The sequence below is a fragment of the Arvicola amphibius genome, chromosome 9, assembly GCF_903992535.2.
Source record: "Arvicola amphibius chromosome 9, mArvAmp1.2, whole genome shotgun sequence".
NCBI classification, from domain to species: Eukaryota; Metazoa; Chordata; class Mammalia; order Rodentia; family Cricetidae; genus Arvicola; species Arvicola amphibius.
Window position 1 is genome coordinate 95,647,679 of NC_052055.2, and position 18,208 is coordinate 95,665,886.

Sequence of the window (18,208 nt, forward strand, 5' to 3'; positions counted from 1 at the left end):
TCTTAGTGTCCATGGATTCACCGTGTGGCCCCGACTTGTCTCCCCATTGTAGGGAGCCTTGAAATTGACACAAGAACACCCCAAGTTTACCTAGCCCTCCCATCCCATGGCAGTCACTCAGGGTTGCCGTCATTCCTGTCTGTGCCTAACTGGGTCTTTTGCTTTTGTTAATTACCAGCTCATCATAGCTGCCTGGTGGCTGCCTGGCACGAGGCCTTCCAGGAAAGGGCACCCAGAAGGGTGAGGTAGACTCTTAGGAAACCGCACAGTTCCTGACTGGACAAACCCTGTTCCCAAACCATTCGTCTGGATCACGGTTAAAACTCAAAGAGCTACAGCAGATGAGGCTCCACCGCTGCCCTGCTAAGGCATCTTGGGAAAGGAACTTAATATAGCAGGCTCATCTTTGAAACAGGTCGAAAACCGTTTCCCAGAAGAAAGCCCGACCCAGATCCCTGCAAGCTCTTCCAGAGAGAAGGCAAAGTCTAAAGAGGGGGCATCACCCCAGAATGCCCAAGGGGGCTGTTCTCCAGGGAAGAGTGGAAAATACCGGATGAAGAGATGGAAAAAGAAGAGGGGAGAGATTCTGTGTGGGGTCCCATGGAAGGAAAGCGACAGCAAAGGGGTTCAAGCACGCACGTCAATAACAAAGGTCAGCCACTGTCTTTCTGCAGTTAGTGTGACAGACATTCTGAGTTGCATAAAGACATCTAGGAAAGGGTAATGACAGTGACCAGGATGCCCATCACGGCCTGTTGACAGGGTTTTCAGTCCTAGAGTAGGCAGTTAGCAGACTCGCTTGCTGCGCTGGCAGAGTCAAGATCAACGCAGTTAGCAGACTCGCTTGCTGCGCTGGCAGAGTCAAGATCAGCGTGGTGACAGGCCAGGCTCTTGTGACATTGACAGCATTCTCTTGAGTGCAGGGCCCAGGAGGGCAGTACGTGAGAAAACCCTGCCCTATCCTCTCTCTCAGAATGCACTAGGCTGGCAGTTGTGATGCTCTGGGTCCCATCCCTCTGTCGAACTGAATGACGTCTTGTGATATTGCCTGGGGACTTGTCTCAGTGGACATTGCTCTGCAGTGTGTGTGTGTGTGTGTGTGTGTGTGTGTGTGTGTGTGTAGGTGTGTGTAGGGGGATGGGATGGGATGGGATGGGATGGGATCCCAGGCCAGGCTCTGCCTGTGAAGAACTCAGAGCAGGTCAGCAACTCTAGACCGGGTGTAGGTAGTGGCCTCATCTAGATTTAATGTGAGGTTAGACAAGGAGAGAAAGCCTGCCTTGTGAAACGTGGGAGACTTATGTGCAGTCACGGTACTAACATTTCATAAGGGCTTGGCACGTTTGCTGAATGCTTCTGGCTGACTGCCTAGCTCTGCGTTTCCTGTTCATAGTTCCCCAGATGTGTCACGGCAGGATTAAAGCCCCAAGAGGGTTCTGACACAGGCGTCATCAGGAACCCACTTTCTCTGGGTCGTCTGACAAGACGTGAGCTGTCACTCCTGTGCTGCCCCCCCTCCCCCAAGACCCGGCCCAGTGCTCTCTTAGAAGGAGAGAAACAAGTAACGCTGTCCAGGACTGACCGCAAAAGGGAGTTTTGTTTTGAATAGCCAGCATCAGGTCAGCAGACTTCATCCCGGGAAGAACCACTGCTGGAGGGTCGTCAGAGTTCCTGGTGCCCCGAACCATGAACCACACTGACGGTAAGATGGCTCGCTTCACTTTAGGGTTTTCTGTCTCAGTATTTTTCCTTCTTTTGGGGGTGTATAGAGAGGTTTACTTACACGCCGATGAGCTAGTTGGGAGGGACAAATGGAACCAGAGTTAAGATAACATTGTTCTGTTCACTGAAAGGAGACGTGGGGTTTCTTGATATTCTGCGTCTCTGTGGGCACACTTACCATAAAGATGCGTGTGTGAGCATGCTAAGATCGCCTGTGATTAGGTTTCATTATGTGGGAGGTTCACTATGAAATACACGGAAACTGTACGGTATAAGTGCATCTAGGGCTTATGCGCACACTTACCAGTTGACATCACTTACGCTATGCTACTTTTATGTTATCATAGTCTTGGCTTTGCGTCCGCGGCGATGGTTATAAGGGGAAGGGCATTTTGTGAGGTCGTTTGAAACGCCTTAGTGGCCACTGTTTAGAGAGTTTATTGAGCACCCTGCATTGTTATCCCCAGAGCTGCTGGTTCCCTATGAAGTCATTATGTACTCTATAGACAACACTTGCGCACACTTCCCTCAACGAGGTTTAAAACACAGCCTTAAAACCACGTGCACGCCTCTTCCTCTTTGTTTCGTTGTGGAGACAGAGTCTCACTATCTAGCTCCCTGTTGGGAAGTGGTGTATATGGCGACGGAGAAGACTGTGTATGTATTCTCAATGAGGAGTATCAGCTTTGCCCTGATTTCTTCCTGGACACCTTAACCTTGTACCTCACCAGTTATATCTCTGATCACGACAGCAACAACAAAAATGGGGCAGAGCCAGAAAAAATAAAGACAGGAAATAAGAAAACAAAGGGAGGGAGGGGAAACAAAATGAAGTGTACTGTCTTCAGTTTGATTGAGATCCACAGATCCCAAGTTATTTTGTGAACGATGCTAGTTTTGTGCTGTGTTGGTGAGCTTTTGGATTGCTAGCATGCGGGGAGGAATTCTCCCAAAAGTGAAGACAGTCAAGGACCAAAGTGTTTGGTACGTGCCAGCATTTACGAACTGGCCACCTGTGGTTTGTGTGTTCAGCGCCAATCCTCCACGTTCACTATAAACAAGATGTTCTGTTGGGAAGTGAGGAAACGAGAATTGTCCAGAAGGTTGGGGAATACTTTCTGAGATTAGCATGCTCCTTCTAGTAGCGTAAGTCATTTTTTGAAAGATTCATAAAGTCATTCTCAACCACACATGCACATAACAGTCTGGGCCCACAGACCTTATTGGCAGAAGCCTGACAGTCAAATTAGAAACCTTGACTGCCGTTATCAAGGAATGGTGAAGGTCTATTTCTAGAAGATGCCTTTCAAAAACCGGCAGACAGTACTTGTTCATTGTTACACAGGTAAGTATATACAGATAATAAAAGATAGGCAAGAACGATGCATGCTTGCAAGAGGAACATGTGAGTGAGCCGTTGTGCATCCTTTGTCTGAAAAGTCTGGTCTGAATGTTTCAGTCTGGAATCAGTGTTGTGGATCATGAAGACCCAATAATAGAAGACTATAAATATTTCCAAACCAAAAAATTTCTGACATTCAAACCATTCTGGTCCCAAACATTTCAGATATGGGAGATTTAACCTGTACTGCTAGTGAGTATCTTGCTTTCTGAATATGTCTGCATTTTTAAGAAATAAACTCATACTACTTATATTTTATTACCCTAATTTACCTTCCAGCAACATAGTGTGAGCAACTTTTTATAGTAATGGATTTCTTTATATTAGAGCTATAGGGGTTGGGGAGACGGCTCAGTGGGGAGAGAGAGAGCTCACGGTGCAAGGACAAGGAACTGCGTTTAGTTATCCAGCGAAAGCTGGTGTACCAGCGAGTGTCAATGACTCCAGCACCAGGGAGACAGACAGGCAGGGCCTGGGAGCTCACAGGTCAGCCGGTCTAGCCAACTGAAGAGTTCCAGGTTCGGTGAGAAACCCTGTCTCAGAATTGGAGGTGGAATAAAAAGGTAGCGAAATGGTTGAGGAAGACACCAGAGGACACCCTCTGGCCTCCGCACGTGCCCACGTGTGTCACTGCACACACGCTGTGCCTCACACTTTAAAACATGCTGCAAATCTTATTTGGTCTATTTGGTCGATGAGACATTGTTTTCTTCTCTATTATCAGCACTGTGATGAAGAACATCATTGCGGTTGAATCTTTTTGCATCTCCTCATGAATATCGCTTTGGGATAAGTCCCTAGAGGTAGAGCCCATTTATCCTAGGAGTGCTCCATGGAAGTCCCCTTCCATTATGTATGAATACAATCTGCCAACATTGTCACTAGCCCTGATTTTATCTATCTTCTGTCTATCTATCTATCTGTCTCTATCTATCTATCTATCTATCTATCTATCTATCTATCTATCTATCTATCTATCTGTCTGTCTATCTGAATTGTGCTAGCCTGAACAATTGGCAAAGGGCATTTTCATCGTGTTGATTGACTTTGGGAAAGAAAACCTTTCTGGAAACTGGCTTCTCTGTCCTTTGAATTCAGTTTATCTTTTTTTTCTTCTTCTTCTGGTTATTTAACATCAAAGTAGTGACCTTTTACGGTAACTTCTGCCAACCCAGTTTCGGAGGTCTGTGACCTCCTTTGAAAGTGTGCCGAGGGGGTGGGGCCTGCTTCTTTTGCTCTGACTTTTACCTATGGTGGTGGTGGTGGGGGGGACCACCTCATTTTTGTGGTTTTATCTCGTCTTTAAAGTTGACTTAGATTCAGCAGCAACCTTTGCTCTGCTCCAACCGCATGTGGAATGCTGGAGATGAACAGTCTCTAACTTGTCCTTTTGTTGTCCATGTGCATTTAGGACACTATGCCATCCCCCTTACAGGCATTGCCACTGTCTGCATGCTTTGTTTTTGTTTTTAAATCATCCCAGATAGGGCTTTTCTGGGGTGGCCAGATTGATTTTTTTTTTTATTGCTTGTGCCTGTGAAGTTCTTAACGGGTGTTTCTAAGCAAGGAAATGTGGACTTGACCAGAGCATGACTTGAGGGGGAGGAGAACAGAGAGGTTGACTCTCTCCCCAGCCCTCCTGTGCCGGTCAGGACCTAGCAGATGTTTGTCCTGGGGATGAGAGCTTCTGCTGGCCAAAGCACTTGCAGACCTGAGACCCAGCCTCCATCCCTTTTACAACCACACAGGGAGGCACCATTATTGCTAGCTTGTTTTGAAGATTAGGAAGCTGAGGCATAGAGAAATGACTTGGATGAAATCTCATCTGCAGTTGGCACCGAGGTAGGATTCTTGGTGCAGACAGCCTTACTCTGGAGCCCAGTGGACTCAGGAAAAATGTCATGTCATGTGGTCCTGGGCTACTGCAGTCCGTGTGGTTCACTTAGGTGTGTGTGCACATCATGGGTTTTTTCTTTTGTTCTTTTTTTTTTTTTTTAAAAAAATACATGTTATCCCATATTTCTCACATGAACTTAAGCATCACCAAAGATGAATCCCAAAGCTGAAACTTTATGAGCCACATTTGCACGATGCCACAAATGGAAAATTCCACTCAGGAAACTTTGCTTCCTACAAAAGATTACTCAAAACGTTCTGCCAGATAGTGTGCGGGAGATGCAGGTCAAACAAGTGGGTCTTGTGTCTATCCTTAGATCTTGCCTTCAAGGTGTCTCTTCATCTTCATGCACATAGTCCAAGGTGTAAAGAGAAAAAAAATCCCACATTCTCAGACACTTTTGTCCCAGGTCAGGTAAAGGATACTCGTTAGTTTCCTCCTCTTGAGCCAGATGAGCAAGCCAAGACCCAGAATGTCAGTAAGTAGAACCTCCATGCAACCCATCAACCTCTATCAGATGTGCTTAGCTTCAAACCCATGGACCACGGGTTCTGGACAGCTGAGCCCTGATGTTCGTGCTTCTTCCGTCAAAAGTCCTGAGATCATGGCTCTGCTGCCTTGGGAGGCGTTGAGGCAGCAATCTCAGGCAAGTCGGTCTTCCCGTGGAGGTGAGGGGGAGCTCATGCTTAATCTCTCGGAGTCGACAGGGGTTCGCTTTATCTCCTCAACATAAAAATGATAGGTGCTTAAAATAGGCGGGAACCTGTTTTCTGCTTCCATCCGCAGAGCCTCCACGCCATCACCAAGGAAGTTCAGAGACTCCCCGAGAAGGCTAGGATAAGGTGCAGGCTTAGGAGTGGAGCCAGTTATAGTTTCTCAGGAGCGATTTCTCTGTCTTCCCTCTGCTTAGCTGTTCTGGTTATGATATGGGCACGAACACAATTATAGTGGATTTCTGTTTACTTTTGGTTAAACGTTTCCATGAACTGCTGGAGTTTTGAATATAAATAACTTGCTAGCAGTGTTGTGGATTGGATGCATGGCCTTCTGCAGTCTAGGCAAGCAGCGGTAACCCTGAGTTACATCTCCAGCCCGAACGAAACCTTGTAATTTCAAAGTAGGATACATAAATACGAACAGCGGATGGTTTATTGGTCTTTATACATCTCCTTCATAAATGTAACTTCTGGGATCATCTAGATGGAAAGAATATCGTGTTGCTACTGATTTTTTTTTAAGTAGTAGGTGACACACAGTTTACCTACTTCTGCGGTTTAAGAGCCTGTTCGGCAAAGTGTCCCTCACCTCTCTCCTTTCTGCGGCCCCTTCTTTCTCTGGTCTTTTGTGGCAGCTGCTCTCCTGGGGGCTGTTTTATGGGTGCCCACTACTTCCTCGCGTACAGGGCACGCCATTCTGTACCTTGTCTCTGTGTCTAACAAGCTGTGTTTTAACTCCCTGGAGGTCACTGAAGTTGTTTGTAACCCTTTGCTGTCCTCATTAGGATTGCAATCAACAACAGCTTGCCCCTGTCACTTTGCACAAGTTCAAGCACACAGTCCTATAGGCCAAATGCAACTCAGATATGCGTGTTTCCCATCCACTCCTTGCCAGCTGATACCTATGAGCAGCCTTATTAGAAATATCTGAAAGTGATGCTCTATGTACATTATGCTTGCCTAGGAAGCATGTGTGCGTGTGTGCGCGCGTGTGCGTGTGCGTGTGTGTGCATGTGTGTGCGTGTGCTCACTCTTACGTGCATGTGTGGAGGCCAGATGTTGATGTCAGGTGACTTTTTCCATTGCTCTTCTTCTCATTTTTTTTTTTTTTTTGAGACAGGGTCTTCCCTTCTACCCGGAGTTTGCTGTTTTGGCTAGAGTGCCTTGCCAGAGGTCCCCAGGATCCACCTGTCTCTGCCCGACTCAGTTCTGGGGGTTACAGGTTCATGCTGCCCAACCTAGTTTTTATGCAGCCCTGGGACATTTGAACCCATGTCCTCATGCTTATGCAGCGAGTGCTTTTCTCACGGGGCCATCTCCTAGGTCCTTTAAACTAGATTTTGTTGAAGGGAAAAAAGGTGAATTCGATGTGTTTTATTAGTTTTTTCAAAAGTCCAGCGTGTTTTAAAACTGTCCCAGAATATGAATGAAGCTGAACATCCATTCTCTTGGCTGCAAAAAATTCTTCATCATGACTTCTAGTCACTTAGCAATTAGTTTTTGAGGACTTACTGTGTGTGTAGCCATAGGACGCCAAGGTAGGTGAAGGGGATCTGGCCACTGCTGGGCAGATGTGTGAGCTGGAGGACCATGTGGTAATTACCATGAAAGACTCAAGGGCTGTTTAGACAACTAATGGCTGAGAGCTGCCTTAGTCTAATAACTGAGACTTCTTGAGGGGAAAGGATGGGGCATCAGGCAAGAGATGGAACGTAGAGGGAGGGTGTAACATTGTAAAAGTTCTGGCTGAAGAATCAGGCACACACCCACATTCGAGTTCTCAGAAGTCCGCGGCAGAAAGATCCCAAACAAATTTGAGACCAATGTGTCCTACATAGTGAGAGGAGATCCTGTTTCAAATTCAACAATCAAGTAACGTCTATTTGAGGATCATCTCTGATCCTCAAATGGTAGTGAAGGGCCGGGGGTAGGGTACCAGATGAGCTGGGTACAGAGACCAAGGGAAGATCATGGTGGGCATTGGGACAGAGATAGGAGTCTGGATTTTATTGGGAACTTCAGGTGGATTTAGGTTGTAGGATAGGATGATGGAGTGGGAGCCTCCACACTTAAACCTTGGGGACTGCATTTGTTCCCTCGGGTGATACTGGGGACCAGTGGACCCTATGCACCAGTACCTGCTGTTTTTACCTCAAGAGGTCATGACTGGAGTGGCATTGGGTGAAGGAACTGTGCTTTACCAAGCCCTGACCTCGGCATGGGATAAATGATAAAAAGCTTTGTCTAAAATGGCCATAGAGGCGTTTTTATTAAAATAAATTTTATGTTTCCTAGAAGCAAAGCTTCTCTTAACAAACAGCGTTCTCATCTATTGCTAAACTGACTGACCATTTGACATATGGTCATTGTCAGCTTTGTCTTCTGGTCCAGGGACAGGGACAGGAGTTATTTCTGAGAAGTGACTCCCTGGGCGAATTGCCAGTTCTCGACTCCACTGTGCCAGGCTTCACAGGTGGGAGAGGAGTGGGAGCATAGAAAAAAAAAAACAGGAAATTGCGAGCAGTTGTCAATCTACCCTGAGCCTGAACTGGCTGCTGATTACCAACATGAATGCAGAGAGGAGGTAGTGAGGAGGGTCCTGCCACCTTGAGGGTACCAGATAAAAACTTAGACCTAGTGTTCTTGGCTGGTGATCTCACTGAGATTCTGCTTGGTGTTGTAGTATCCTCAGCATCTCAAGACCTGGAGACAGCTGTGTGTGTCGTCCTTTAGATCCTTGTCTATAGCTGGGGGGGGGGGTTATGATCACCTCTTTCTCAGCACCACTGCATGGACAAGTGGGGAGGCCAAGACTTCCCGACTTTGATAAACAATGAGCATGAACAATTATCCTTTAGAGCTGAACAAAATTTCTAGGAAGTCCTGCCGACCATAGAGAGAGTGAGCTGGAATTCTCTTACAAGTTATCCCTCCCGCTGGACCATTACTGTGGGCTGATTTACTTATGAGTCTACAGTGCCGGTTGGGTGTGAGCTGGACCAGGGCTTACATTCCTAGTGACTCTAAGCCCAGAGATGTTTCGTGTTATGAAAGAGACAGCATGGTTTTGATCAGACACCTAGACCCAGCTCTAAGGCGAAACTGTCCTAGGTGATCATTTGTGGCCAGGGAAGGGTATAGTTAATGTGTCTGTGTGTGGGAGTGGGGATGTTTGGGATACGGCTTTCAGTCAATGTGACCCTGGGGAAGCAGTGATGGGGCAGGTTTCTGTGGACCCAGGTGGACCTGGGCAGCATGTGGGTAGCTGTCAGGACAGCTAACATTGTAGCAGCTTTGTCTTCTGGTCCAAGGAGGAGGACCAGGGTTATTTCCGAGAAGTGACCTCGTAAGCGAATTCCAAACGTATGACCCAGAGAGAACTGCTCCAGGCAGACTCAACAGAGGCCTCAAGGTGTCATGGACAGCTCTGAGTGAAGAGGTGTAGGGGCATTTCAATGGTATTTTAATAAATAAAGACTGCCTGAAGATCTGAGAGTAAAACAGCCCCACTGGTCAGCCTTACAGACCAGGTTATGGTAACACACACCTTTAATCTCAGTAGCCACAATGACACACATCTTTAATCCCAGTGCTGCTTGCCTTTAATCCCAGCCCTAGAGAGGAATATAAGACGGGGGAAGACAGCTCTCAGACACAGTCTCATTCTGAGATTCCGGGAGGCAGGATCGCCCTTTCAGACTAGGTCGAGGTAAGAGCTAGTGACTGACGATTTTGCTTTTTCAGATCTTCAGACTGAACCCCAATTTCTGACCCTGGGTTTTTATTAATCGTGCATCAAAGAGGTAAGAGGAGTGTAGTCGCCTCTGGTTGTCTGCAGGGGACTGGTTCCTGAGGCACCAAAGTTCAAGAATGATCAGCCTATTATACAAACTATATCTCCAGATAGACAGTCCTCTGTATTCTCTACACTGTTTCTACATAGTCTAATATCTATACAGTGTAAATGCTACACATACGTTATTATGCTAGACTGTTTACAGAATAGTGACAAGATAAAACATCCATGCATGGTGAGCACAGACATATTTGTTTCAGATATTTCCTACCCGTGGTTGACTGAACACATGAAGGTAGAATATATGGCTATGAAAAGCCAATACTTTACAAAACGAGAGTCCAGAAAACTATAAAGCTTGGCATGTATCTGTAGAAACTGTAATCAAAACACATACTTTAGGATTTAGGGATTCTTGGTGTTTGGTTTCCCTCTATCCACCTATGATGTTTATTTAGCCTTTGATCCCCGTGTGTTGATATTCGAAGGCAGGGTCTCCTGGAGATACTTACGTTCTGAGCTTGAGGCCCTCATACATTCGATTAGCACAGAAGCTAATTAGAAGCTGCCTAGCTTTCATTTGGCCATGTGCATACACAACAAGAAGCCAGGCAGGCGCTGGTAAGCCTGGAGCCGAGCTGTCACTGGATAGAGGATCTGCAGGTAACTAGACCTTGTACTTCCAGCCTCCAGAACTGTGGGAAATATTCATTTGTTGTTTAAACCACTCTGTCCATGGTCACTTGTTACAGCAGTCACAACAAACTGAGACACCGTGCCTCATCAATTCACAACGATGATGTGAACAGATTTAAATAATAATAATAATAATAATAATAATAATAATAATAATAAAATCTCAGCAGGGATTTCTGCCGAGGTTTGTCTGAACACTACCAGAAGCAGCCAAAGAAAAAGCAATAACATTGTTCTAGTGCTATGGGACATTGTTCTAGTGCTATGGCAGCACGTTTACGTCCTTTGTGGGTGCCTGGCTCGTTTACCATTGGGGAAGAGGGTTGTTAGACTTGGACATGGCTTTTCTGTAGGGACACTGAACTTCTTGGCACTAGGTTGGTTACTCTTGTCTGAGGCTAGCAGTGGGGCTGCTCAGGCATTGCTATGCAGAGCATAGCCCAACGTAACCACAAAGCCAACACATTCCAGAGTCATAATTATGCCCCCAGAGGTTGATGTTGCCTCTATAATTGTAGAACTTGACTGGAAATCATGAGTCAACCACTCTTAAATTCTTTCTGGCCTACAGCTTTATTTGCTGGCCTGTTGACCTCGCTGGCTGCTCTGGAGATGGATGAGTGGCCATCTAGGCTTGGAAGCTGCATCTTCTGGCCTAGCCTCTTGGTCTAGGGACTGCTTCACCAGGAAGCCCCAGAACAAAGGGTTAGCAGACATCCAGTTTCTCCATGTGACATCTGGGAGCTCTTAAGGCATTGCTTACATTTCTCCCATGGGTTTTGTAATTTTCTGTTTCTTCCTAGGGAAACTGGGATTTGGGGATAGGAGTCATGTTTCTTGGGAAAATCAACAGAAGACTTTGGATTTGAAAACTGGTGTTTTGGATTCTCAAACTTTGCGGAAGTGACAAAGTGACCCAAGGAAAATAAACAGTAGTTTGTGAATGTATTTTTAAAATATTTTATATGTTTTTTATATATTTTGTTTTATGGGTCTGCATGTGTGTCTGATGAATATATGTGCTCCTGGAAGTGACTAGAAGGTGTGTTGACTCCTTTCATAATTACAGATAGCTGTGAGTCACCACCACATGGGTGCTGGGAACTGAATCGGGACTTCTGCAAGAGTAGCAGGTACTCTTAACCGCCAAGTCCCTATAAAGTTTATTTTTTTAAGAGAGGTATTGAAGCTTTTGAATTTGTGATGGGGTTACATCTTGAGAAACAGAACATAAATTGGAACTGTTACTAGACAGTGCACACAATCCGCTGGCCTTGCCAAACACCGCTGCTCAGAGCACAGCGAGTGTCTGTTGATTGACGACCTGGCTGATTGGGAATCTTGCTTCAGCTGCCCAACATTGGTTAAGTATGACATTGCAAACCAGCATCCCAGCAAGAAATCCAAATTCACAACACAAAGTACAATGCCTATTGAAAGAGCATCGGAAGGTGTAAATTGCCAGCTGAGACCCAGTGATTCTGAGTCAGTCTACAGGAGAACAGTGTCTGGGCCATAAGTTTTCCAGCTTGTTAACACCGAGCAGATTCAGGCTTCCTTCTACCAACCCTGGTGGATATTACTGGCACCTGTAAATAAGCTATCTCTTTAAAAAGGTATCACATAAAAGTCTTATTTTTCAGTCCCAGAAAGGATCAGCAGAAAGCCTCTGAGAAGTTTGACAACAGTTTATGCTCACACCAGTGTGCACTTTATTTAATAACAAGGTATACATCCAGGTATCATGGGAAACCCACTAGCAATTTCTGTGGAATACTTAAACAGATTCTACTGGGGGGAGGGTGGCAGAAATTGGGTCTCACCATTAGCATCCCCTTTGTCTTAGCTAGTTACGAAAGGACATTCATTTCTCAGGATTTCTTCCCCAGAGAGGGAAAAAAATATGATTCTACTCTGATTGCACTCAGCAGCGACAGGACGTATATCGAAACTTCTTTGACTTCAAATCTCATGTGAACCTGCGATAACTACCTGTTTGAATCAATTTCCCTCAAGGTTTAAGTGCTTTTCTATATGAGTTCCTGGGCTGACTCATACAGAAGAAGAAAGGCTACAGTTTTTGCTATTGTAGGCCTGAGGGGAATCACAGGCAGTGGGGATCATCAGCCTTGCATTGCACTGAGACTTCCCCCAAGGTGATACTTTTTAACAATTTGGCAGAGTCCTCTGTCCTAGATGCAGAAACTAGGTTGTGTGCCCTAGCATACAGAAACTAGGTTCACAGGACCGTATAACATGGCAGAAAGTCAGACAGAGGAGGCAGACGCTTCTTGTAGGGCGGGATTCACACCTAATTGTGCCAGCGAAACCTGAACTCTCTTCCCGATGTGGCCTTGGTTTGCAGCAATGGATAGGAAACAGTTGGGATCAGATCCAGGCAACATCACTCACTCTCACTTGGCCATTTGCAGCTAGTCCTGGCTGCGTGTGGAAATCAGCTGAAGAGCCTTGAAAACACTAAGGCCTGGATCTCACCCACCCCCAGGGGTTTGTGCACTACGGGCCGAGTGCGGCCAGGGCCTTCAGGACTCTGTGGTTATACTGTGCGGCCCTCACTGCACAATATGGTTTGGGAATCACTGACCCGGGAGTCGACAGCTATTAAGCCAGTCAATTACCCAAGTAAACAAGGAACAGGCTAAATCAAGCGTGTCTAGAGGGATTGCCAAATACTGCCTGCTGGGGGATATTTAAGTCCATTTCTCAGAAGACCTTGGCCCTGGAAGTTCTGGAAAGCTAGGGCCTGCTGAGTGTGCTCCTCACTTCCTCAGGAACTGCGAGCTTTAGGCATGTAAACAGGGTGGCTTGGGTTCATTTGGCAAACAAACATATGATTTCCTTAGCTGGATAGAAAATATCTTTAAGTGTCTTTAGCAAGCAGCAGGGAAGAGAAGACACACAGGCAGGGCAAAGCAGGGATGCAGAGGGCTGCAGGCAGGGTGGGGCTGGGGGTGGTGAGCTCTGCGTTGTTCCAGGGACAGAATTTGGGAGTGTCCTAAAATCTACTTTGGGAGTCTCAGGGGTGAGGAGATAGAGGAGACTTGGGAGGAAAGAGGAGGATGGGGGGGGGAGGAAGAAAAGGGGGAAGGAGGAGGAGGGGGAGGAGGGACAGGGGAAGGAAGAGGAGGAGGACAGTATTCTAAGAGGAAATTGCAAAGGCAGGCCAAACGCTGGATGCTGGGGGAGGTCACAAGGACACTTAATAACCATAGCCACCTCAAGGACAAACTAAGAGACTTGTTTGAAACAGAAGGCCCCAGGGCTGAGAGAAGGCTCAGTAGGTAACATGCTTGCCATACAAGGACATGAGTTTCCATCCTCAGAACTCACGTAAAGCCAGATGCAGTAGTGTACTTCCATAATCTCAGTGCCCTACAGCAAGATGGGAGACAGATGGGGAACTCCACAGAAGGCCTCTGGCCAGCTAGCGTGGACTGTGCATCCAGGATCAGCAAGAGACCCTTTTCACAAGTAAGCTGAAGAAAAGACTGGAATTTGAGGTTATTGTGGTGCCTCCATACGGAGAGAGGGGAGTGGCCTCAGCTTGGCATTGCCTAGGCAGGCAGGTAGTCTGGTTTCTCCTAGTACTAGGCAACCCCGTCATGCTTCCTCTCTCCTTCCCTCTAGCTTCTAACACCTCCTCTTCTCTTAACCCCACGCCTAAGAAGCAGAGGGCCCTTCTTCTGCCCCTGCATCATCTTGGTGCTGCTAGTAGTGGCAGCAAAGACCTGAGGATAGAAAGGAAAAGTGATATTGGAGGTTGGGTGGTGTGTGCCACAAGGATTGTACAGTGCTGGGCTATACTGACTCTTTGGGAAATATGTCCATGACTGTTTTATTTTCCAAATATAAGAAAAAAAGTGTGAGAATCAGCCAGATTTGAGTATGATCAGAAAATATTTTTTTTTGCTTTTGAATGTTTATCAATATATACTGTGATAATTTTAATTATAAGAAGGTGCTTGAGAGGTAAAGGGGAATGGGGGGGTAAGAAGTGGAGGGAGGGAGAGACTGATTTTTCTGTAGCTGAGATCTCTCTCTCTCTAGCTAGATCTGGTTATTTAGTGCCTGACATTGTGTTAGAAGTGTTGAAGGACACAAAGGAAGAAAAGGGTGGTTCTGGACTCCTCTCTCCTGCCTGGGTTTTCTGCTTTTCATTGGTGAAAGGGGTGAAATCATGTTAGCCGGTCTGACTTGACCCTCGGAATTATGACATTTTCCATGTCAAAATCTGCATGTTTGTAGTTTCTCGATGCCACTTCCCCATGCTCTGCTGTCGATACATAATCCCCCTTGGGATAAGCATTTGGCTGGATTTGAAAGACTCTTACATAAATAAGGAATAAAAAGAAATCACACATAGAAGGTGCTGTTTCACCACACAAAGAAGGGTAGAAACCCAATTGCGGAAGGGAGCAATGTAGTGAAAGGTCTTGGGTATCTCTCTTCTCTTGGAAGGCCTGGAAGTTTTCATGAGTTGGTTTCAAATAATGGGTAATACTGTTCCAAAACTCCTTGAGCTAGGCTAGTGGGCCAGTGAGCTTCTAGCTGGCTACTTTTTCCCAGGGCTGGGGATTCCCACCACTGTGCCCAGTTTTATTTGCATAGGGGCTAGGGTTGGAACTTAAGAGCTTGTGCTTGTACGGCAAACACTGCCCACTGAGCTGCCCCAGTCCCCATTAGCTGCTTTTTTCCCCCTCAAGCTCCATGCCCAGTTTTAAATAAACAATCACTTCTTTCCTATTTAGAGCGCACCTAAAATCGTGACACCTTCCCTGCCAGCCTGTGGGGTAAGCAAAAGATAACCACAGCAAAGTGTTTACTCTGTGACAGGTACCAGTAGGCACAGGAAGCACACTGGGCAGTGCTGGCCGCCTCCTTAGGCTGCTCCAACCCAACTTCCAGGCAGCTGAAGGGATCCTCCCCCAGGGGCATTTAGCACTTGGCTGCTTTGTGGACATCACAAAGTATAATAAAGGAAAACATCACTGTTTAGTTTCTTTGGATTTCCTGAATCACGAAACTGTTGCCACAATGGGTCTTCAGTTACTTATAATTCAAAGAGGCGCTTTGGGACTGTCTTCCTGGCCATTTTTTCTGCGTGTTCCCCGATCTTTAGTTGATGTAGATGAATGTAGGCAGATGTATTTCAGGCCTGGGAAGTCTCCTTAGGGAAAAGTTAAATGGATTTCTCCGAAAGGGTCTTTGAGTGTGGAAATTGCTGGGTAGAAAACATTTGCTCAGTCCCATGTTTCAAGCAAGTGCTTGTTTCCAGAGTCAATCTCTTTTATTAAGACCTTGGAAAAGTATCAGAGTGTTTACCTCCTGGAGTCAGACCTCTGGTGGGACAGAATGTGTGTGTCCTTTCCTGCAAAGAATCCCTTTATGTCTCTACATAGTCACCTATAGATACACAGTAACTCACTTTCTCCCTGGTCACAGAACCCAGTTGAAATTCCAGTGCCTTAAACTTTCCTGATTGGAAGAAGTACCTTTACATTAGGAGACACAAGCAGACATTCTCATTCTATTTAAGCGTGGTGGGCTGGGCACCAGGAAGATCAAACCAGGTTGAGAAGCTCAGAGCATTCTGCCTGCTCCCTAGCTTTAGCGAGGGGAGACTGATTGCTTGATCATCCCCAAGTGGTGAAGATTCTGCATGAACTGGGAGTTGAGAGAGTTTCTGGCTGTTGAACACGTCATGAGAAGCCTGCCTGGCATGGACTCGTGAGCCCCTTCCCACATACCTTGCCTTCTGTTTCTCATCATCTGGCTGCACATCTGTACTCTTTGTCATTGTCATAATTGTATGAGAAATACCTGAACTGGTTTCCTATGTTCTGAAGCTATCCCAGACTGCGAGGAGGTATAGGGACCTTGACTCAGGTCAGCCGAGGGTGGCAACCTAGCCCTGGCAATCGGTATTTGCAGCATCAGAGGTTGCCTTTTGTGACCAAGCTCTCTGCTTCTGGAGTCTTCATGAACAATTGTCAGTATCAGAATTGAACTGAATTGCAGAACACCCAACTGGTGCCAGAGAATTCCTTGCAGGGCGATGGACATCTCCATGCATCTGGTCACAGACCTGTGCTGACTATGAGTCCACATAAGCACAAGTGTTTCAAAAAACAAGAAGAAGACTTTATTTTACATATGCATTTAGCTTTATCAAAATAACACAGAGCCAGCTCTGCAAGTAGCAATTTAGGTATTTAAGGCATGGCCAGGATAAAATCTTCGTGCTAGCATTATTATAGATGATACCTTTCTTTGGCGAATTTAAACACAGTTTAAACGTAAGCTCCTACCGCACTTTCCAAACACGCCTTTGTCTGTGGAGGGTTTTACTTTTAAAACATTCTGTGCTGCCTGGGAAAGCCTGGCTGTTCACCATGGTAACGAAATCACACAGCTCTTTGTCCACCAAAAGTCAGAGAAGATGTGTAGTCTGTAGGTTATTGTTTTGAACTTAAGTACATGAGATTAATTTCTGGATCGAGACTCAGAGACAGTCTCAGAAAGATTTCAAACTCATCTGTTATATTGGGAAATATGTGGTGAGCCTGGTGCCAGGTGGCTTTCTCTACCCAACAGGGATTTCATTTGAAGGGACTTCACGGAAATTACATGATGAGCCCAGGCTCTTAGCAGTTGGTTGAACAGATAGATTTTATTTCTTTTAATTTCCTAGCTACATTGAGTTTGATTGGCAAACAAAAGCTGCAGCTTTTTAAGGTGCATATTATGGCGCCCCGACGAATTTATTTATTGTAAAATGAGCCCAGAAAACCAAGCCACTTGGCACATCATCTTATATGAGCAATCATTTTTTTCCTGTAAGCAGAACATTTATGACCAATAAATGCACAAGACAATGTCACTTATGACTTAAATCTCAACTGTCACCCACAGCTCAAGCTTTAAGACTTCACTTTGTGGGACTATTTTTCTAATTATCATTTTTTATTTATTTTTATTTTTGGTTTTTTTTTTGAGAAAGATCTTCTCTTTGTAACAGTCTGAGCTGTCCTAGAACTCTTGTAGACTAGGCTGGCCTCAAACTCACAGAGATCTTCCTGCCTCAGCCTCCCAAGTGCTGGAATTGAAGGTATGTGCCACTATACCTGGCTCTAATTATCATTTTTTAATATTTAGTGTGAGTATGTGTGTGTGTGTGTGTGGTGAATATGTGTGGTGCATACGTGTGCACGTGTGTGGGGGTGAATGTATGCACCCATGCATGCACAGTTAGAAGCCAGAGGTGGAAGCTGGGCATCTGCGCCTACCACTCTATGCTTTAGTCTCTGAGACATGGTTTTTCACTGAACTGAGAGCTTCCCATTTGGGGTAGACAAGTTGGCTAACACTTTGTTTTAGCCCTGTCTTCATACTCCTGCCCACAAACACTGCAGTTACAGACGTATGACTCCATACCTGGATTTCACTTGTGTGCTGGGGATTTGAACCCAGCTACTCGCTCATACATGTCCAACAAGTACCTTACCCACGGAGCCATCCCCTCGGCACTGGCAGTGCTAATCTGAAGATAGAGAAGCCTTTGCAGGGCCTGGCTGGCTGAAGTAGGTTATTAAAGGCTTGCCTTTGAAGTTTATGACTGCACAGACTGTATTCTCTCCGTTTGGGCAGTTCAAAGAAACAGCAGTTTGGTTTCCATGGCAAAAAGCTCAACTGAACAAGGAAACAGACAGACAGGTGTAACCCTTGCTTCTGGGCCTGTTCTCTCTCCTCGTCCACATGGCCCTGCATTTCCCATCATGATGAGCTGAACTCTCTCTGGAACCATCACCCACACAGAGTTCCTTAATTGGTTGCTATTGGGTATTTTGTCACAGCTGTGAGAAAAGTAATTCATCCAGTTGCTGAGTTTGTATCATCAGATCATCATCAGTGCGAGTTTGTACCCTTTGACCCACATGTCCCATTGCCTCCCCCTGCCC

The 18,208-nt window shown here is 45.9% G+C and overlaps 1 protein-coding gene across 2 annotated transcripts in view; it reads left to right on the top strand.

Moving 5' to 3' along the window:
* The first annotated feature begins 1,356 nt into the window (after positions 1-1,356).
* Il1r1 (interleukin 1 receptor type 1) overlaps positions 1,357-18,208 on the top strand; it is a 69,295-nt gene continuing 52,443 nt past the window's right edge. Inside the window, exon 1 of one of the 2 annotated variants that reach the window (XM_038341297.1) lies at positions 1,357-1,702. The gene's annotated coding sequence lies outside the window, so the exon portion shown is untranslated. The remainder of the gene's footprint in view (positions 1,703-18,208) is intronic. The other variant, XM_038341294.1, reaches the window with a different exon arrangement.